Below are 22,425 nucleotides of genomic sequence, written 5' to 3'. Positions count from 1 at the left end.
ACAGTTTGAGAGTTTAAGGGAGATAAATTAATTAGACTCTTAAGTGATTTGAATATTAACTAAACTCCCCTAGTCAACATCCCTTAATATCTGTTTTTTTAATTTATATTTTTAAATTGAATAAATATCAATTAACTACCCTGATACACTCAAATCTATGTTGGGATTGTTTTAAAGCTCAAAATAAAAGTGTAAAAATTACACTTATATGCATGTGTAAAAACATGCATATATGTATTAATATGTATGTATGAATATGGTAGAGAACTAAAAGAAATTTTTTTTTCATTTTAGACCTGTTTTATAATTTAGAATCTGAGATATGTGTGACATAGTCAGCCTTTTCATTAATACTATTGTATTAAATTTATTAACAGTTTTGGTAAAGAGGATTTCCATGATGGCTATCTCTGTTACATTTGAAAATATATTTTTTATTTTATGCTTTTTTTTTTTTTTTATGCTTTTAAATTAGTGCATATAGCTGAGTATAGTGTCTGGATATTTTCACTGTGTGAGAAGACTGAAAAGAATTTAAATTATTATATAAATAAAAGTAATTTGAAATGTGATTTTTCCCATTTAAATTTTATGAATCTTCAAATTGTTCACATGCACCTGCTTTAATGTTTTCATCAGTGCTAGAGATGTTTTTAAGATTTCACACACAGTGTATATGATCTTTATTCATTCTTGATTGAGGTACAGCATAATTTAATGTAATAGAAATTTTTACTGTGTTGTAAGTACCTATTCTTTGTGATATTTACATAAGTACTTTCACATTTTTTTTAGCATTAATTTTTTTCTTTTACAGTAGCATTTAGCATTTCTAATTTTAAAGTAATACTCCCAGAAATAATGACTAAACTTGTATTGAATTTCTTTGTTGCTTCTCTCTCTTTATTTTGTAAATCGTAGTTTTGTTAGGTGGCTTTTCTAAGCTTCCAGCACTAGTGTTGAGTGAGGTTGATTCAGGCTACTGTGTGATTCCCGAGTTATACTTCTTGATTCTAAATAAAATATCTTGGCAGAGTGCCCTGCAGCAGGAGATCCTTTGTTAGGATTCTAAGATGAGGCAACTCTGTTTTTCTAAATTTTGTGAAGAAAAGAAGTTTGATTTATATTTGGACAAAAGACATACATAAATTCATTTTTGATCACCTCGAGAAGGTAGATTTTAACTTATTTCTGTCTTCTTCACATACACATTGTTTTTTTCCTTTGGTGTAGTCTTGTTTTTAACTACTTTCAAGGTATTAATTGATCAAACATAATATTCCTGCATGTATAATATATTCAAAATGTCCACTAAAAGAAATGGCTATAATTTTCATTGGATTGCTGCAAGGACCACACAAATTTTATGTGGTTTTTCATGGCCATGTGACATCATTTGTACTTTTTCTGAAAAATTATTTCCAAAGACAGGAGGTAGAAACCGTAATTTGGTGTGCTTTCTATATTTAACGGTTTTTAAAAATTCCTTGACTTTAACCTTAATGCACTTAAAGGTATTATCAGTATTGCCCAGTGTCTTCTCTTGCTTACTTGAAAGTTATGATTGCTAAGAAGACGTATATCCTTATATCTGCCTTCTCTACCAAAATATTTTATTTAGAATCAAAAAGGAAGTTCAGTACAAGTTTTGTCATTATTACTGGGAGTATTACATTAAAATAAGAAAGAATAAATAGATACAACAAGAGAAGTAGATGAACAGAGTGAAGTTTGTTCAAAACAAAACAAAGAGAAGTTTGTGTTAGAGGAACAAAAATGAAAACTCAGTTTCAAACTTTTGAGATAAAGCAAAAGCAGTGCTCAGAGAGAAATTCACAGCTGTAAATACATTAAAAAGGAAGAAAGATCTCAAATCAATAACCAATATCACAACAATAGATTACAGGTAAAACAGCTCTAAGAGACAGACATATTGTAAGGGGCAGCACTGAAAGTGAACGTGAAAAGTCACTGAGTCGTGTCTTACGCTTTGCAACGCCATGGTGTCTGACTCTTTGCAACGCCATGGACTATATATTCCATGGAATTCTCTAGGCCAGAATCCTGGAGTGGCTAGCCTTTCCCTTCTCCAGGGGATTGTCCCAATCCAGGGATCAAACCCAGGTCTCCCACGTTGCAGGTGGATTCTTTCCCAGCTGAGCCACAAGGAAAGCCCAAATTCAAGATGAGACAAAATCATGAACATTAGAATAATTTTAAGTCTCTGGCACCTACTAATAAAGCAAGCAAAGTCACCCCTTATATTAAGGATGTATTGGTATTTATTTCAGTAATTATTACCAAATATGACATGCCTTGCTGTCAAGAAAAACTTACAAGGCATGCCAAATAATTTTAAATTATTTAAATGTCCTATTTGATAATTCCACTGGAATTATCAAATAGGACATTTAAATAATTTAAAATAACTGTGACAAACATTAAGGGCTCTAATGGAAAAAGTAGATGACTTGTAAGAACAGATAGGTAACACAGGCAGACCTGTAAATTCTAAGAATCAAAATGAAATGGTAAAGAAACTGAAGTTCACTTTTGTAAAGGAAATGAAAAATCCTGTGATGGACTCATGTGTAGATGCAAAAGAGACAAAAAAGGAATCACTGAACTTGAAGATTGATCTATAGAATTTCTCTAAACTGATATACAAGGAGGGGACAAAAAAAGCATGAAAACAAAAACAGAACAGTACATCCAAGAAATGTGACATAATATCAAGAGGCAGAACACACACTTTATTGAAACCCTGGAAGGTGGAGAGAGAACAGAGAAATATTTCAAGTAATAGTAGCCAGCCAGAATGTTCCAAAACTAGTGACAGATCCAGGAAGCCCAGAGTATATCTAGAAGAATAAAATACACATACATACCTCTTGGTACATTACACCGAAACAACACAAAAATCAGTATGTAAAATAAAAAACAAAGGGAAAATCTTGAAAAAAGCAAGAAGAAAAAATATATCTATAGAGGTACAAGGGTAAGATTGAACAGGGTTCTTATCAGAAATCATGCAAGCAAGAGAAAGAAGTGAAATATTTTAAGTGTTGAAAGGAAAAAATCCACCAATGTAGAATTCTATATCCAGAAAAATTATCCTTCAGAAGTAAAAAGGGAATACTATAGACATTTTCAGACAAAGGAAAACTAAGCAATTTCATCACCAGCAGACCTATTCTGCAAGAAATGTTCTCCAGAAAATTTAAAAAGAAAGAAAGAGAAAGGGGAATGGGGTGGGAATTTAGAAAATACAAAAACCAGTTTAAAAGAAAATATTTTTAAGTGAGAGAAGACCTGATTTGCTTATATCAAAATGATAAATGAAAATAGAATGAACTTATCTATTAAAAGAAAAATTGATTTGAATTGAAGTTTCCCTTATGATGTGTTTGACTGAGAAGACAATGGCTATAATTAAAAGTTTTCCTTGACATACATACAGTTATTTCAAGATGTCCTTGAGAATTTTTATTCTTTTGATTAATGTTGTATTCTATAAGTGAATTGAATACATACAAAAGAGCACACAACAGACACCTCACATTATTGTTTTATTGTAAGTTATAAATTTGACCAATTGGCTATTGAGGAGCGTGTTGATTAGTTTTGACCTGTTTATGTCTTTTCCAGGCTTCCATCTCTTACTGATTTTCGTGGTTTCTAATTTACTTCATTGTGGTGTGTGAGATGTTACCTGTTTAAAATTCATTGACTTATTTTGTGTTATTTCTAGCATTTTGTCTGTTTTGGAGAATGTTCTGTTAGTCTTGAGAAGAAGAAAGTGCATTCTGTTGTTGGTTGGATAGGTCTATAGGTGTCTGTCGGTCCGGTTGGTTTATAATGTTGTTAAAAGTCTTATTTCTCCTTTCTACTTCTGTCTTACTATTGTAAGAGGACTTTTCTTAGCCATTTTTTAAATTGAAATATAGTTAGTTTGCATTGTTGTGTTAGCTTCACGTATACAGCAAAGTGATTCAGTTATGTATCTATATTCTTTTTCAGGCTCTTTTTCATTATAGATTTTTGTAAGACATTAATTAAACATAGTTCCCTATGTTATGCAGTAGGTCCTTGTTTATCTGTTTTATACACAATAGTGTGTACATGGAGAAAGTAAAAATGTCTTGGTAACATTACAGGTTTGTAGCAGGTAGACTGAATTTTCTTCCAGTTGAAATTTAGGCATTTCCAGGTTCCTGGTTTAGACTTACTAATGTCTTAATAATTTTATAATAATCAAATTTTAGTTATAAAATACAATGCTAATATAGTAGGAAGGTTTTCCAGTAAAAGGCGCAGTGCAATGATTTTGAAGACACTATTTAGTTCCACTTACTACTCTTCTTATGTCATTTATTGAGAAGATACTTCCTTTTTTCTTCCTAAGTATTAGCTTGATTTTCTTGAGAAAGTTAGCAAATGAAAGAAAAATGTTGACTGGTGAACTTTCCGCCATTTTCCTTCACCACAACAGTTTAAAAATGTGCATAAAACACTTTAAATAAAAGCTGGATTATCTGGTAATGCAGGTAATGTAGTGGTGAACAATTTGATTTGTTTAGATGAGGAATTTATTGAAAGGAATTGGATCAGGACTGAACAGACTGGGTCAGGTCTTTCCCACCAATTCTCATCTTAGTGACTTCCGATGTAGCTCAGTTAAGCCTTTCACATATTTCTAACTGGAAGATCGGATGTCAGATTGTGATATTTTGTTTGGCTATTTAGTCAGCTTGGTAAGAAATTCTTCTGTTGTTCAGATGATCTTTTGTATAGGTAATTCATGTAAGGATTTTTCAGGAGTTTTCTGTTCTTCATAAATTAGTGAAGATTCTGTGAACATCTTTGTGCCACTGCTCACCAAGAAGTTGGCGAAAGCTATTAAATATTCTTATGCAGTTAGTGTTAATTCATTGTTTTATTGGTTCAATTAAAATGTAGAATAAAAGGCAAATAATCTATATTATTAAAGACCTAAATATAACAATAAAATTAATACAAATTTGACTTATCATTCAATACACTTCTAGACTTTACAGTGATACATTGCCGTTCAGTCAACAATGCTACTAGAATGCTGTCACTTAGCTTGACTTTTTTCTAAATGGGCCAAGCCTTTTTTTTTTTTTTTTTTTTTTTAAGGCACATTGATTTCTGATAGGAATAAATTGAACGTGCAGTGACCATGGTGGCTTTGGCCATGATTTTTAGGTAAACCACAACTAATTCATAAAGTGCTGTGGACCCTTTAATACCTACCAAAAGTGGGCAGGATGTCAATTTGGAAGATTCCATCTAAAACATATTCCTTTACTTGGCTCTTGAAAAACCCTCCCGCAGTACCCTGCATAGAATGTAGTTTATTTACTGAGAAGAAGGAATGGTTGAGTCAACTCACAGGAGATAAATCTGTGGTAGGTGTTACAGGCTGATTTTTAAACCACACGCCATCTCCCTCTTTTAGTTTATTTTACTTGCTAATATGTAAAATTTATTAACGAAGCTAGAAGAGCTCATTCAGAGATATTTTAGACTTCTTTTCAGTGAAGGAAAACTGTGCTTTTGTTAGGAATGACAAATTAGTTTTGTCACAGCTTTTAGGAGGGGATTAATTCTTCATATAATCTCTATTAAGACTGGGGAAAAGTAACTATCCAGTGTTAATTTATAGTTTTAAGAGATAATTTACAGTGTTATCTTCCATTTGATTAGCCAATAGAGATGAACCTGTTATTTCCAGTATCAGTTTTGAGCATCAATATTAAGCTGTCTTCCGTGGAAGTATCGGTGTGTACAGCAGCATCCAGCTTAGACCCAGACCAGGCCTCAGAGTTACTAGTTTTTACATGGCTTGATTAAAAAAGAGGAGGCTCCTATGCACTGAAATTTTCTCTTTTCAAATGGGCACATTTCCCAGCATAAATATGATACTTCTGTACTAATCAGGATGGAGTCTTATCCTGCAATGGGACTTACATTTTGGGCTTTTCACCACATCATTGCTGTTTTCTGTGGTCAAAAATAGATATAGAGTAAACCAACCCCAAAAGTCAATTACAGGGTTTTATAGTGATGTACTGTGAAAAATCTGGTCGTGTTTTTCATTATACAGAATGTTCTTTCCAAAGACATAAACAGAAAAAGCACATATGTTTGATTTTAAAAATAACTCTGCTTAGCTCTTTAAAATGCTGGAGACATTTTGGATACTTTTAAATGATCAGCATTATAATTAAATGATAAACCTTCTATCTAAAGGCAGCCATGGCTTGTAATTATTTACTCAACTTCTCCCCCAACTTTAAATGTTTTCTTTGTTTTTGGTGAGGGATCAACATAAATACTTTGAAAGTGTTTCTAATATATATTTGTATGATCTGGTAAACTCATTTTATTTTCTAATCTCTTCCTAAGAAGCAAATGCTAATACATATTATATCATTTTTGGAATATACATGCTAATTTATAAGTAATAAATTATAAAAAGTATGGAAAATGAAAACCATTTGTCCATTAGGAATTAGTATGATATTTAAACTAAGATTTATGAAATCTATTTGCTAATATAGTTGCTAAAGTAATATAAAATAGTACTTAAAATTATTTGAAGTTAAACTTTACATTCTTAAGGAAAGCTTATTTGAGCCTCCCAGAACCTTAAAGTGAATGAAAACTTTTTTTTTTATGATGGCATTTTATTGGAAGAGAGACTTAGAAGCCTTATAATTTAAAACATTACATTTTATTAATGATTATTTGCCATTTTCCAGCTTTAAACTGTAGTTAATTTACATTTTGGCTGTTTGAAAATGTACAAATAAATGTTTCATTATTTAATCCTTTGGTTCTATAGTTAAGATTTAATTTTCCATAGTCAGATTTCAGCCTAATGCAAGTCTTGGTTTCTTTGCTTTCTTTGTTATCGAAGTCTTTTATTCAGTGACTGACATGATTATCCATCCACTCACTCCTACAGATAACACTGGCAAAGTAGTAACTAAGTGGTAACTTTAAACCTGGTTATTCACTCTTTTCTGAGGTGATATAAACAAGAAAATCAGAAGTTTTGTTTCTTTCCATATATACTTGTAGCAGATATTTTTGATTTGATTGATTAAGAGCCATTCTTTCTTTTTTTTTCATTTATTTTTATTAGTTGAAGGCTAATTACTTTATATTATTATAGTGGTTTTGCCATACATTGACATGAATCAGCCATGGTTTTACATGTGTTCCCCATCCTGAACCCCCCTCCCACCTCCATCCCCATCCCATCACTCTGGGTCATCCCAGTGCACCAGCCCTGAGCACTTGTCTCATGCATCCAACCTGGACTGGCGATCTGTTTCACACTTGATAATATACATGCTGTTCCTTTGAAACATCCCACCCTCGCCTTCTCCCATAGAGTCCAAAAGCTGAAGTCATCTTATTGATAAAACACCTTCTGTGATCTTACTAGGGGCTTCCCTGGTAACTCAGCTGGTAAAGAATCCGCCTGTAATGCAGGAGACCCCAGTTTGATTTCTGTGTTGGGAAGACCCCTTGGAGAAGGGATAGACTACTCGCTCCAGTGTTCTTGGGCTTCCCAGGTGGCTTAGACAGTAAAGCATCCATCTGCAATGTGGGAGACCTGGGTTCGGTCCCTGGGTTAGGAAGATCCCCTGGAGGAGGGTATGGCAGCCCACTCCAGTATTCTTGCCTGGAGAATCCCCGTGGACGGTGGAGCCTGGCGGCTGTGGGGTGGCAAAGAGTCAGCCCCACTGAGTGAGTAGGCACACAGTGGTCTTACTTGCTCTGTCTCACTGCGTGTTAGCTGTCAGCTTCTCTTTATACTTAGAGACTTGACTGCCTTTGGCCTTCCTGTATGCTAACATCTGTATGTCTAATTTGAGTTTGTATGTAATCACTGAATTAAAAATTCTTTGCTTATAGCTTGGGCTGTGTTTTAAATTTTAATGTCATTTGTACTGCTGAGCACAAGACTGTGGTTGCTAATAGTTTGTGGTTAATCATTCGTTAATAAGAGAGAGGAGAAAGTGATTTAGGTTTTCTTGAAATAATCTTAATTGATGTCTTATTTTTGTAGAGTAATGTACTTTATTTTGAATGCTTTCTCATACTTTTTAATTAAAAATAAGCAGTTTCAGTTGCAAACAGAATAATGTATTGATCTATTAAAACTAAGCAGTAAATCTGTATCAAAAACTGTGTATAACAACTTATACACACTAAATCATGATTCTTTTTTAGGATGTATCTGTTTGTAGTCTTGATTTTATGGTTAATGTGCAATTTCAGTAACAGCAATAAAATTGACTTATTTTTTGATGCTCATTTCCTCTGCTTCTGTCTTGTGCTTGTCAGCGCTTCATGACTGAAGCCTCTCTTTGTAGATTTACTACAACCTGGGTTTCTATAGATTCTGCTTGAAGTAGAAAATTGTTTGGAATGCTATTAGCTACCTGCTTCAGTCCTTTACCTCAGGACTGTATAGAGAGGGAGTCATTATTGGTTCCTGATTATAAAAGTAGTACATATCCATTTATAGAGAAAAGGCATATCTAAAATATATTTTTAAAATACAAAATACTAATAAGCTCAGCATTTTAAAATAATTTTTTATTGCTTGGTGTATATTGCTCAAATATTGATTTAGGTATAGATATAAATGTGTGTGTGTGTGCATGTGTGTGTATCTTATGTGCAGGTATGTATGTGTGTGTAATACATACATAGAGGGAGAGAGAGAGACAGAGATTCTGGCACTTGATTCAAACAGAGTATTTTCTTTGTGAATTATTTGTTATTTCTTACTCATTTTAAAGAGATAGATATGTTTATATTTCCTTATTGAGTTATAAGAACTCTGTGCATTAAGGGAAGGTCTTTAACTCTCTCCATTTTGTATTTCAATGCTTTTTTAGTTTCTTATTTGAAATAATGTTTGTACGTTTATAGTATGATTTTCATTCAGAAGTTTTAAAATCTGTATGTCACATATAACATTCTTATTCGTGGTTTTCTGACTTTGGTTCCTGATTGGTGAATACTCTCGATAGCATTAGTATTCAGTCACCTCATAGCTGATAGGAATATCTCATTGAAGATTGAAGATGGTGGCCTCACATGTTGCATTTTTGGTCTCCTTTAATGCTTATTAGACCTTGAACCCAGTTCTCCCAGGAATAATCTATAAGATTTAGAATATTTTCTTTCCTGGCTTATTTTCTTATGTTCTGATACATTATCCCTGATTTTTTTCTCTTGTTCATAATCCCAACGCTACTTACTCACTAGTATCCGTCTTGTTACTTACCACTAAGCGTGACTGACATAAAATAGGATGGTAGGAAATACTTTTGAATGGATAAATAAATGTCATGAACTGGTTTAGGAGTCACATCTTTTGGTTTCCCTTTTCTGAGAGGAACACCCCCCCCCGCAACTTTGGTGCCAATTTGTAGCTTAGAACTCTTAATCCTTCCCAGTTTACGTGTTTTAAGTTTTCCTCTGCCATTCCCAGGTATGAAGTTCCTCCGGAGAAAACTTTGGGCACCAGAGCGGTGTTTATCATATAGTAGGAAATGGGTAAATACTGAGTTCAACTGATAAGTGAGTGAAAAGACAGCATAGAAACAGCCAGCAGTACCATTTTCCTTGCATCTTTGTTATTTTGCTAGACGTACTATGGGTTTCACAGCAATATAAACGTATTTTCAGGTGGAAGTATAAAATTTCATTTAAACATTGTGTACAAATTAGCTGCAGATCAGAAGAACATCAGCTGTAGAATTAAATCAGAAGCTTCCTCTCCCTAACTGTGATCTTGGGCAAATTTCTTAGCCTGTCTCAGTATAATTTCCTGTCTAAAATGGAACTAACGGCTGTTGATGAGGATTGAGGGAGATGTCTGTTGTACAGTATTTGGCACACAGGTGGGAACAGGTAAATATTTACATGTTGTAACCAATCTCCTTTTAATTTGGAACCTAGAGTTAAATTTAGGCATGTCCCTTTATCCTTCAGTCATTTAGTGGTTTTTTCTTTTTTTTTCTTCTCTCATTTCCACTCCCTATTCCTCTCCCCTATACAATGTTTACTTAAATATAATTTATTGAAATAGATTGTTTGAGATAATGGTCTGATTATCTTCTCTTTTAGATTATCTTTATTATCTTGAAGCCCTGTCTTTTACACTTAAGAAAAGTTAATATCTAAACCTTTGGAAGCCATATAGCATAGTGTAAAAAACACTGTAGTTTATCATCAAGGTCATTCATTCAATTAACCTGACTTTTGTCAGTGGTATTATGAAGCCACCTGGCTTCACATACCTGTGTGAGGTATGTAGAAGTACTTTGATCTTATTAAAGAAATAATCATTAAGTTTTATGAATATCAGATGGTGATATTTTATGAAGCATATCCTTTTCCTTTATACTTGAAAAGTTCATCTTTTCTATCAAATCTATCCATTTAAATTTCCCAATATAATAGAGGGTAGCCTCTATTATAAAGAGGATTTTGGGGGACTTGAAAATTCTGTCAACTGGCTTGATGTTCTGATGGAAACTGACAGGCATAAGTTTCTCCATAATGAACTGTACATGGGGATTACTCACAACAAAGTTTTAATCTTACTCTGTCTTTCAGCTGGCATTGAGCACTTTTCTTGGCAGCTTTCCTTTGTAGTCATTTAGAATCCACTTAAAGAAGAGACTAATTTCAGCATTAGTTTTAGAAAACCATGATTTAGATGTTAATTGTTGTTGAAAGATAAACATGAATTCTAAAGCCAAGTGAGAATGGAACGCGTGCATTTCGGATCATTTATGTATACTTTATGTGTACTTGACATAGGTTTTGAGTTGCAAACCATTCTGTCTTAAAATCCTGTAGCCTTTCTCCTACTATTTTCTAGCTATTGTTGCTACTGACAAGTCTCATGTCATTCAGCCCTGGGAGCCTTTGTATCTGACCATTTTTTCCTCTTATTCTTGACACTTCTAGTATCTTTTCTTTAACTTTTGTGTTCCAACATTTTATGATAATGCTGATATAGCATGGATCTTTTTTCATTCGCTTAGCTGGGTTCTCTTTCAGTTCTTAGAAATTTTCTTGAATTATTGTTTTGATAATTTCTCTCTCTCCCTCCCTGCTTGGTATTCTGTCTCTGTTTCTCTTTTTAGTTCCTTCCTTCTCTCCACCTGTTCCTTCAACTTTCAGGCTTTATTCCCCTCTTTCTTGAATCGCTGTTATTCAACTGTTGGGTCTCTTGAACTGGTCCTTCAGTTTTCTTTTTTCTATCCCATTTACTTTTTTGGTCTACTTTCTAGGAGTTTATCTTTAACTTCATCTTCTAAACTTTTTATTCAGTTAAAAAGTTTTGGTCATAATTTTAATTTCTAAGAGTTTTTTTGATTCCCTGAATGTTTCTTTTACTTATTAAAAAAAAAAAAAAGCCCTCCTTTTCCTCTTAATGGGTGTGATATTGTGTCTCCACAAAAATATTTATGATTATGTAAAACATTCTTTTAGAGCCTTTATTTTCTCTGCTTCATTTGCTTTCCTTTTTATCCTCCTTGTTCTGGTTACCTTCTTTTATGCTAGAGGCTTTTCTTATTTTTGTGTTTTGAGCATTATTTGTATATCCTGAATACCAGTCCTTCACAAGTCTTTTGCCTAATATGTGATTTGAAAATATTTTCTCCGAGTTTGAGTTTGTCTTTATTGTCTTCTACAGTAACTTCTACAGAACAGAGTTTTTAATTTCAACTAAGTCCAGTTTTTATCAATTTTTCCTGTTATGTATTATGCCTTTGATATTGTATTCAGGCACTCTTTGCTTTTCTGAAGATTGCAAGCATTTTTAACTGTTTTGTTCTAACAATTTGGTAGAACACTTGTTATATGTTTAAGTGTATTCTGAATTAATTTTATATGAGTCGTGAAGTATGAGGTAAGGTTTACTTATTTTCTGCCTGTGGATATTTATTTGTTCTAACATTGTTGACTAGTCTGTCATTTTTTTAAATTGGATTGCCTTTACACCTTTGTAAGTATTATCAATTGACCATAGTTGTGTGGGTCTATTTCTAGACTTTTTTTCTGTTTGATTGATATTTGAGTTATCTTTTCTTCATTACTGTACCATCTTGATTACTGTAGATTTATAATAAGTTCAAAAACCTCTTAAGATGAATTCTCCACTTTTATATTTTTATTTATTTTTTTACAATTTTTTTTGGCTATTCTAGTTTCCTTACTCTTCTGTATGAAATTTAAAAGTGGCTTATCTATTTCTATCTTTCTGTAAAAGTTCCTGCTGAGATTTTGATTGAGTTTGCCTTAAATCTGTGGATCAATCTGGGAATAATTGTTACCTATGGCGAGTCTTCCAACCCTAACTGAATACTTATATTTGAAATCAGAGTAGCATTCCTGAGATGAATCATAATTTATTGCAATGTTTTCTTGGTTATTACACAAAAAGTAACGAAAGAAAAAATAGGCAAGTTGGGCTTCATCAAAATTAAAAGCTTTTGTATACCAAGGCATACTATCAATATAATGAAAAGGGAACCCACAGAGTAGAAGAGAAGATTTACAACTCATATATATGCTAAGAAGTAAATATGCAGAAGTAGATATCAAGAATTCCTATTAATAAAACTCAAAAACATAAAACAACTCAAAAACATAAAACATCAAAACTGGGCAAAGACCTTGAATAGACGTTTCTCCCAAAGAGGTATACAGATGGCTAGTAAGAGTATGAAGAAATGCTCCATGTCACAGATCATCAGAGAAATGCAAATCAAAACCACAGTGAGTTACCATTCGACATCCACTAGGATAGCTATTAATAGAAAAAGAAAGAAAGAAGAGAGAAGAAACCATGGCAAGGATGTGAAGAAACTGTGATGCTTGTGCATTGCTGGTAGAAATGTAAAATGGGACAGTTGTGGAAAACAGTGTGGTAGTTCCTCGAAAGCTAAAAATATATTACTGTTTCTGAGAAGTTATTTTTTTCCCCAATAATATTTAAATTAGTATCTATAGACTTTTTTTTCTCAGAAGTGATGCTTTTTGAGCCTTGCAGGTTTCAGTAGAGAATTTATTCTGGATTTTGGTTCATAGAATGAAAATACATATAGAGGATGTGATGTAGTTTGTCCTTTACCAATAATTTAAACTTTTCAGGTATTACAAGTATTCATAAGTATTTATAAGGAGAAACTTTTGGTTTTTAGCCATTTAGTTGGTCTCTGTTATGGCTTTTTTCTAGGACCTTTTCACCCCTTTCTCACTTTATAATTTAAGATAATTTGTTTCCTTTGTGTAAATTTGAAAAAAATTCCCAAGGGAGATATTTTTTCCCATTGAGGAGATTAAGGCAGAATTTTGCAAGATGTCTGGTTTATTTGGCTGTTATCATTAATTAAGAAGGCCTTTGAATTATACTGAACTGCTTTTAAGGGTTTTAAAAACATGCAGCTATTCAGTTTTATACAAATCTGTTGTACCCTAGAGAAGCTTCCAATCAGCGGAGATCTCCTTAGAAAACTTGTCATTTAAATGAAGAATATTATAAATTGGATAGTAAGGTAGTAACTTGATACCCAGTTATAATTTGTTTACACTTGTAAAATCTTCAAGTATAATAATATTACATTGTTTCACGGTAGAGATAGTGATTAAGCTAGGTAAATAAGGAAAACAAAATATATAGTATTTCTACCAGAGATTAAGAAAGTCTCAGTAATTGTTAAATTTGAAAATAAGTATTCAGTCCCATAAAAAATAAGAAACTTGGAGTCTTATACCTGCTTTTATTCAACAACTTTGGAATAGTTTACCAAAGGATTGAAGAATTTTAAATAATTGAACAGTACATCACCATTTACTCAATAATGTATTTTATCCAAGAGTTAAAAATATAAAGGAACATTTTAAAGGAAAATGTTTAGAGTTTTTGTAGTTTTTTACAACTTTATGAAGAGAATACTTGTTATAACTTCATAGCTGTTTTAGAATTTGATACAGATACAATGACTATCTTTCAAGGAGTGCCAAACCATTTTTTTGAACAGTAAGACATATTTGAAATTGTTTCTTTTTTTTTTTTTTTAAGTGATGTCCCTGAGTACAAAATAAAGGGCAGCTATTTTGAAAGTAACTTATAATTTCAGCCATACTGGTCTAAAAGATTTACTGGAAAGTAACATATTTCTTTCTGGGGTAATTGTTGGTGTAGTGTAGTGTGAAGAATGTAAGCTTAGAGTCAGTCTGAAATTTGAATGGAGGTTTAGCCAGTTAGTAGCTGTGTATTTTTGTAAAAGAGGTGTTTGACTTCAGTTTTTTCATAATGAAAATGTGGCTGATGATGTCATCAGGGTTGGAGGCAGTTGAAGAAGATAGATGACATAATAAGTGTGAAGTTTTTAGAACACCATCTGTATCTGGAGGGACTTCCTAGTAAGTGCTCAGGTATGTGTCAAATATTATTTTGTTGTAGCCAAATGTGTGACTTCTGTATATATTCCTCATTCCATGTATTACCTGCTCAGGAGGCAATGTCACCTCTCGGTGAAAGCCTCACCTAAATCAGAAAATTGCTTTCTCAGTGTAAGTGGATTTATAGTTCTCCTAGGAGAAATTATGATTTTAAAGGTTTGTAGCCCCTGCTGTGATACATAACAGAGTCTCAAGAAGTTTATTAAACAAGTAGTTACTTCAGTGAAAATAGTTACTGCAATAATAATAAGTAAAAATTAAAATCAGTAATATCTTTAAAAACTTACTCTTTTTAAAATTCATTACTTTTATATAACAAAAGGCTACAATTTTGATTTTACATATTTTTTTAAATGTTAGTATTCATCCTAGCACATAAGAATTATTTAGTTTCACAGTGTCAGAAGCTTCAATAATCCTGTTGATAAATTGATTGTAAAGAATTTATTTTTGGAAGATGTGTTAGGGTTCTATAGAGAATTGGAACCAATAGGCCATGTATGTGTAGGAGGAGATTTACTATAAGGAATTGGTTCATGTATTGATGGAGGCTGGCAAGTAAGGTTGGAAGCTGCTGGACAACTGGGAACAGCTGATGTTTCAGTTGCAAGGCTCTCTGGAAGGGAGAGGGTAGGCCCCAGTCAAAGGCCATCAGATGGGAGAAGTTTTTGTTATTTGCGGAAGGGTCGGCCTTTTGGTCTGTTGGGACCATCACCAGGTTGCAGGAGCCCACCCACATTATGAAGGGCATTCTGCTTTTTACAGTCTACCAATTTAAATGTTAATCTCATTTGACAATATCCTCACAGAAACACCCAGAATAATGTTCAATTTAGTATCTGGGCACCCCCTGGCACCCTCAAATGGACATACAAAATTAACCATCATAGAAGGTAAGCAGAAAATAATAAAAGCAAGTTATTGACTTACTGATTTTACTTGAGGAGCAGCTGAAGGTGATTCAGTTGTAGAGGTCACTCCTTCACATATTCTGTTGCCATGGCATCATTGTTACTGTGTTTTTTCAAATTGTGTTTCAAATTGTCAGAGGCGTAAGATGTACTTAAAGTGTAGACATTTTGTTTTGCTTTAGTTTTTCTTCCTCATCCATCTTATTTGATTAAAAATAAGTGAGAAAAGATTTTTTATTTTTTTGGAATATATTCCTTCCACCCACCTAATTTCCACTATCCCATCTGAAAACATTAGCTGTACTACCCTACCTAAAGTGATCTAATACTTCAGTGTGTTTTTTAGAAATTAGCCTTGGCAGACAAAATGCTAAATTAAGAAATAGTTACATTGAGCTATTTGGTAATGTAACCAGTTACCTATGTTTTTGTCTTTTTATTTCTTACCTTCATCTATTTTTCATAGCATAAATCTGCCAGGTGGCTCTGGGTATCTTATCTTGCTAAAAGACTAATTGTGATCTGGGAATGCAACAGGTGGCTTGGTCCATCTCCTTTACCCTAGTATATAAGTTTTAAATCTGAAAGACAAAATGAAAACTGAAAGCAAAATATAACTTTTTTCTCGGAATCAGTCTAAAACTAGCAGAAAAATGTAGTAATTGAAATTACACAAATTTTATTTATTTTTTAATGAGAAGTATCTTGTTTCCTGATAATCATTTGTATGTTTTTAAGGCTGAGATCTAAACTGAGTTAAATAGCTTAAACATAGTTCTGAAGGGACTAGCACATGAACTTCATAGGATTAAAGAAAACATGAACTTAATTAACATCTTATAAATAAGAGGAAGGAGAATTTTTTTTCTAGGATATATAATACAAATAATTTCTTGTAACTATTTTAATTCTAAGAATTCTTCTGTTTTGAAGACATCATTGTAGTCTCCTTCAATCATTGAATTGCCTTTTAAATGTAACTTGAGTATGAACCAGTTTGTAAAATGTAAGAATTTTGGCTTCTTGGATATAGTGTGCAGAACTGTCCTTGGGTCACTCTACTTTTAATAGGTATTTTTCTTTCACTGTTTCCTTTTCATTTAATCAAATAGGCTTATGATAGTGTAGGTGGAGAGTATTTTCAGTATTTTTTAATTTCATAAACTAAAATTCATTAAAGAGATCAAAATAATACAATTTGAGAATGTATTAAGTGTCTTTTACCAGCACATTCAATCATCATGCAGGCTAAACTTTTTCTTATTTTTCCCTGTATTTGAGTAAACAAGTCATATACATATATATGTGTGTGTGTGTATACATATATAAAACTAGGACTCTACATAAAGTCATAGTGTATACTCAGTGATGTCAGAAAGCTAAAATAATTTCGCTGCCTTAAAACAATTTTTGCAACAGAATTTGTAACTTTAATACACTCAACTCAAAAGAGTTACCTATTTCCTGGATTTGATATATCTGTTGTGAAATTATAGCAATAGTATGTAGGCTTATTGAGAGAATAAAGTTAGCTACTACAAGTAAAGGGTGTGGGTCTTGGTAGAGTACCTGCCCACCCCCCCCCCACCCCCCACCCCACCGTAATGAATTTAGGCTCCCTCCAATGGTGCCAAACACTTGGCAGTGGTTACCTGTTAATGTAAAGCAGGAAGTTTTTTAGTTGTATAGTTTAGTTTCACTAATAAACCACCATGGCTGTGTGGAAAGAGGGGGAGGGAAGGCTGTATGTCTGTGTGTCTTTTGGGGACATATCTGGCATGTGCGTATAGTCAGGTTTTCATGCATATTTAAAAGTATGATGATGATAAAGTGTACTGAAACCATGTTGCAGTCTCCGTGAAGAAGTGGAATTGTGCTATGCATTCTTAATAAACAACCTGAGACAGACTTTCAAGATTGGTAATTATCAGGGTTAAAAAATAAATACTAGCTAGGTACCTGTTAAATGATGAGGAAGAGGTAGATAGAGGGGAAACGAGAGTGGTAAATTCCAACCAGCTCATCTCTCACCATATTTGAAATGCCTACAAAAATGTTTAAGTTTTAATTTTAATAAATGGTGGAACAGCAGTGACCACAGTTGGGGTCAGTTTGGACAGTCTGACTCAGTAGCTGTTAGTGTGCTTAGGTGTTGAACCCCAGCCTTGAAAATTAAGGCACATAAGAAATTGCATACCATGTAGATTAAATAAGGTAGGTATTTTCGCCTAAATGTTCTTTTGACCTTATAGTAAAGGACATAAACATCCCTTTACATAGTGTAGATTATTAAAAATTGTTTAAAAATGAACCAAACAGTTGGAAAGTTGTATATGTTTAAAAAGATACGTAATTATGAATAACTTTTTGCTCTTTTCTCATTCAAAATTTATTATAATGCGTATGATAGATATTATAGTAAGCAAATTTGTTGCTTTTATTCATGTTCTGTAAAATCTGGTAGAGCTTTAATTGGCTGTTGTAGCCCTGTTTGTCCTTTTGTGAAATGACAATAACATAGAGAGATTTAATTTGCTTGGGATTAATTGTGCCAAGATGCTATGTAATGTGAAGTGTCAGTGCTTTTTTCTTTTTTTAATAGTAAATTTTGTATGTGGGTGGTGGCAGAACCACACAGGGAGAAACTTTTTTTTTTTTTTTTACCATGTCATAGTTTGTGCTACTCAAACCATGAAGTAGTGTAGATCCTTTAATAATCCTATTGAGAGAATTTCATGCTGTTTAGGGGGAGTGCTTACATATGGGTAACAACAACATTTTTAATTAGTCGATACAATGGGGAGGGGAAAGCTTCAGAAATAGTGTATGGTAAGAATGCTGTTGATTAATTTTAAGATGACATTTATATTTTATGTGATTATATTATGTTTGAATCCTATAATGAATTCTGACTGAAAAGATACTAGCTTTGATTCTTTGTGCAGTTTGGTTCAAGAATTTTGTTTTTGGTAGATTATTAGTTATATCTCCTAAACTTAGTATGTATATAGTATATATATCTCAACTCAGATATTCAGGCTTATTTTATGATTTTCAATGTAACTTAATCTTGATAAATATGTAATATTCATAAAATTGTAGCTTTTAATTTAGCTTCACTAAAATTATAGTAAATGTTTTTGGTTAAGAGATTTAAATAAACTTGGAATTTTGAGCTTGATAGTAAGTTCTTAAATAGAATGCTAAATTTGATTTTATTAATATTTTTGTGCAGTATGTATAGTAAATGCATTCTTAAAGTTAAGCTTAAAATATTTGCTACTTTGTGACTTACCATATAATCTAGCAATTATGCCAGAAACATTGCTAGATCATATGGTAACTGCATATTTAGTTTTTTAAAGAAATTGCTAAGCTGTTTTCCAGAGTATCTGTACTATTTTTCCGTAAATTGCTGTTGTTCCATCACTCAGCCGTGTCCGACTCTTTGCGACCCCATGCACTATAGCACGCCAGGCTTCCCTGTCCTTCACTGTCTTCTGGAGTTTGCTCAAACTTGTGTCCATTGAGTTGGTAATGCCATCCAACCATCTCATCCTCTCTTACCCCCTTCTCCTCTTGCCCTCAATCTTTCCCAGCATCAGAGTCTTTCCAGTGAGTTGGCTCTTCTTATCAGGTGGCCAAAGTATTAGAGATTCAGCTTCAGTGTCAGTCCTTCCAATGAATATTCAGGGTTGTTTTCCTTTAGGATTGACTGGTTTGATCTCCCTTACTGTCCAAGGGACTCTCAAGAGTCTTCTCCAACACCACAGTTCAAAAACATCAATTCTTCAGTGCTCAGCCTTCTTTATCGTTCAACTTCGCATTCACACATGACTACTGGGAAAACCACAGCTTTGACTAGATGGACCTTTGTTGGCAAAGTGATCTCTCTCCGTTTTAATACCCTGTCTAGGTTTGTCGTATCTTTTCTTCCAAGGAGCAAACATCTTTCAGTTTCATGGCTGCAGCCACCATCCATCAACAATATGTGAGTGACACATTGTGATATATCTGTATCCTTGCCAGCCTTTGGTATTGACACTGCTTTTTATTTTAGAGATTCTAATACACATTCAGTGATAATCTTGGGGTTTCATTTGTGTTTTCCTAATGGTTAATGTGTTGAACATCTTTTCGTGGGTTGATTTGCCATCTGTATAACCTTTTCTATGAGGTGATATCCTTTGCTGTTTTCTAATTGGATTATTTGTGGTTTTACTCTTGAACTTTGAGAGTTCTTTTCAGATGTACATACTAGTTCTTTTGTAAGATATGTGGTTCACAAATATTTTTCTCCCCCCCTTTAAATTTTTTTGTTGCTTGTCTTTTTATCCTGTTAGTAGTCTTTTATAAAGCAAAAGATTTAGTTTTTATGATGTCCAGTTTATAATATTTCCTTTTGTGAATCATGATTTTGATATCAAGTCTGCCCTGCATCCCAAAGATTTTCTCCTTTATTTTTTTCCTTAAATTTTGATGTTTTCTGTTTAGTACTATGATTCGGCTTGAGTTAACTTTTGTTTAAGGCATGAGGTTGAGGTATATTTTTTTTGCCTGCTGTGTCCAAATGCTGTCTCAGCAGTTGTTAAAGTGGTTAAAATAGCTGTAATTTATCTGTGATACGATTTGTATTTGTAAATCAGTAGTCCATATTTGTTTGTGTCTATATCTGTGTTCCCTGTTTCAATCCAGTCCATTGTTCTGTGTTTCTCTGTGTACCAGTATTATAGTGTCTGAATTACTGTAGCTAAAAATAGTCCTTAATATCATGTAGAATGAGTCTTCATACAGTTTGTTTCTTCTTTTTAAAGATTGTTTTATCTACTTCAGCGCTACACTATAAAATAAGATTCCTCAAAATGTTTTTTGAGACTCTTGTTTTTCGATGTGCGAACTTCTATAGGACTGTTAGGTCTTTCTTACGAATTGACCCTTTTATCATTATGTAGTATCTTCCTTTGCCTCTTGCCATTTTCTTTCCTCTAAAATCTAGTTTATCTGAAATTAATATAGTTGCTCCTCCTTTTTATTGACTAATGTTTACTTGGTATGTCTTTTTTCAAGCTTCTGCTTTCAAAGAATTACTTTCATGTTTTCAGACACTGCTATTTTGGTGAATTGTTACCATTTCCATTTAAGTTAATTATTAATGTGTGATAGCTTTTCTTCTTAGTTTTGTTTGTTTTCTTTTTTCTCCTTTCTCTGTTTTCTTTTCTGACTTTCCTATATGTACTGGAACATTTCTGAGGATTCCATCTTGGTTTTTTAATAGTGTTTTGGGTGTATTTGAATGTTCTGAGTGTATTTTGTGTAACTTTTATGATTTTCACAGCAGTTGCTCAGAGTATTATAATATTTACATGAGCTGTCTTAAGTTACTATTACCAATATTTTTTCTACTTCAAGTGACATGTAGAAGACTTCTTTCTATTTAGGCCCCTTTACCTTTACCTTTCTCCTTTTTAAATTTAGTATCCGATGGTGGTAAAGATTTTGTTGTAAATCAAATATGATTTATAAAACTTGGGGGAGTGGTGGCCTACTGTATGTACCCGTAGTTTTGCTTTTTCTGTTTTTTCCTTACTTGCGCTCTAATGTTCCTTCTTTTTCATTTCTTTTATTTTTGACAGACTTTCTTTACTCAATTATCAAGGACAGAGTCCTTCATTTATTGTTTTTAAATATGAGATTATGTTTTTAAAGTAAATGTAGTATATACTAAAGACATTATATGCTTTAGTGGTATGAGAAATATTAAAACATTTTCTTAGACAAATGAGATATTTTGTACTTGATGACAATGAACAAAAATATTTTCGGGTTGTAGGAAAGTGCCAGAAGAACACATCTGATTACACAGTCCTAGCTTTGAAATAATGATGGCAAGAATGAGTAATAACTATTTTCCATACATTTTTTAACTTTAAGGGAAGGGCAAAGTGTTGTAATCAGACTGCAAATTAGTATGTTCATCTGTGCTGATCTCAACTAATAGATCTTATTAATAATAAACATAGTTTATACTTAATCTATAATGTTTCTCCACCAGTTGTTTTATAAGTGAAAGAGTAATATTTTCCAGTTGAGACGTCAAAAAATAGTGTGATTTTTCAAGGTCTTTCTTGTTTTGGAGTTTCTTAAATTAGCTGGCGCTCTCTTTCTTTGATAATATATCTATGTAAGGTGATGGCTATTAACTTTGTAAAAGGTTAACTGTGAATTTTGGTACTTGGTAGTAAGTTATAAGTATATAAATTGTTGATATTCATGTCATGAAAGCATTTGACTTCCATGCAGTTTTATAAACAGATAGTACTGACTATTATTGTTCCCACAAATGTGTTTTTTCTGAATTTTCACAAATGTCTGGAGTGGGATAGCATTCTCTGTTTCAGAGTATCTTTATGATCAAAATTTCTGTATTTTTAATATTTGAAATTAATAAATTCATGTCTAGACAAAAGTTTCTTTATTTCTTTCAGTTAATGCTGATTTCCTTTCATTAGTTTTTTTAAAATTCTGATTGCCGTCTATCAAATCATTCTCCCATTTGGCATAATTTATACTTTTCTTCATTTTTATATCATTTTTCCTGTTATTTTCGCTCCTCTGTAACTACATGGGCTGGGAATGTGTGTGGTCAGATATTTAAATTTTTTTCATAAGGTGTTGTAGAAAACCCGCTTCTTTCTTCTGAGCTGTTATGTACTTGGGTGGTCACTGAATCGTTTGATACTGTAGCTGTGAGCTATGCTTGCTCATTTATACATTGCTTTATTGTTTAAAATCTCTTCCTGGAGTTAATTGCTTTCAGTCTATTGACTTTTTTTTTTTAAGTTTCACAGTCTCAAAAGTCTTTTGAATGTTGTTGTATTGACATAGTTATTCACATCATTGATGGGATTTTTATCTTTGGTAAATTTTGTAAATTTAATGAATTTTGGAAAACTTCGAAATAAATCCTGTCTAGTAC

At 32.8% G+C, this 22,425-nt stretch overlaps 1 protein-coding gene across 3 annotated transcripts in view; it reads left to right on the top strand.

The window, feature by feature from the left end:
- Positions 1-22,425, top strand: part of SUPT3H (SPT3 homolog, SAGA and STAGA complex component) — a 376,606-nt gene that overhangs the window by 71,162 nt on the left and 283,019 nt on the right. The window contains exon 1 of one of the 3 annotated variants that reach the window (XM_065912306.1): positions 14,352-14,511. The exons of the other annotated variants lie outside the window; for them this stretch is intronic. The gene's annotated coding sequence lies outside the window, so the exon portion shown is untranslated. Of the gene's footprint in view, positions 1-14,351; positions 14,512-22,425 lie in introns of those variants that run through there. 3 annotated transcript variants of the gene reach the window in all.

This window comes from Muntiacus reevesi, chromosome 20 (genome assembly GCF_963930625.1).
Source record: "Muntiacus reevesi chromosome 20, mMunRee1.1, whole genome shotgun sequence".
Taxonomy (NCBI): Eukaryota; Metazoa; Chordata; class Mammalia; order Artiodactyla; family Cervidae; genus Muntiacus; species Muntiacus reevesi.
This window is presented reverse-complemented; position numbering and strand designations above follow the sequence as displayed.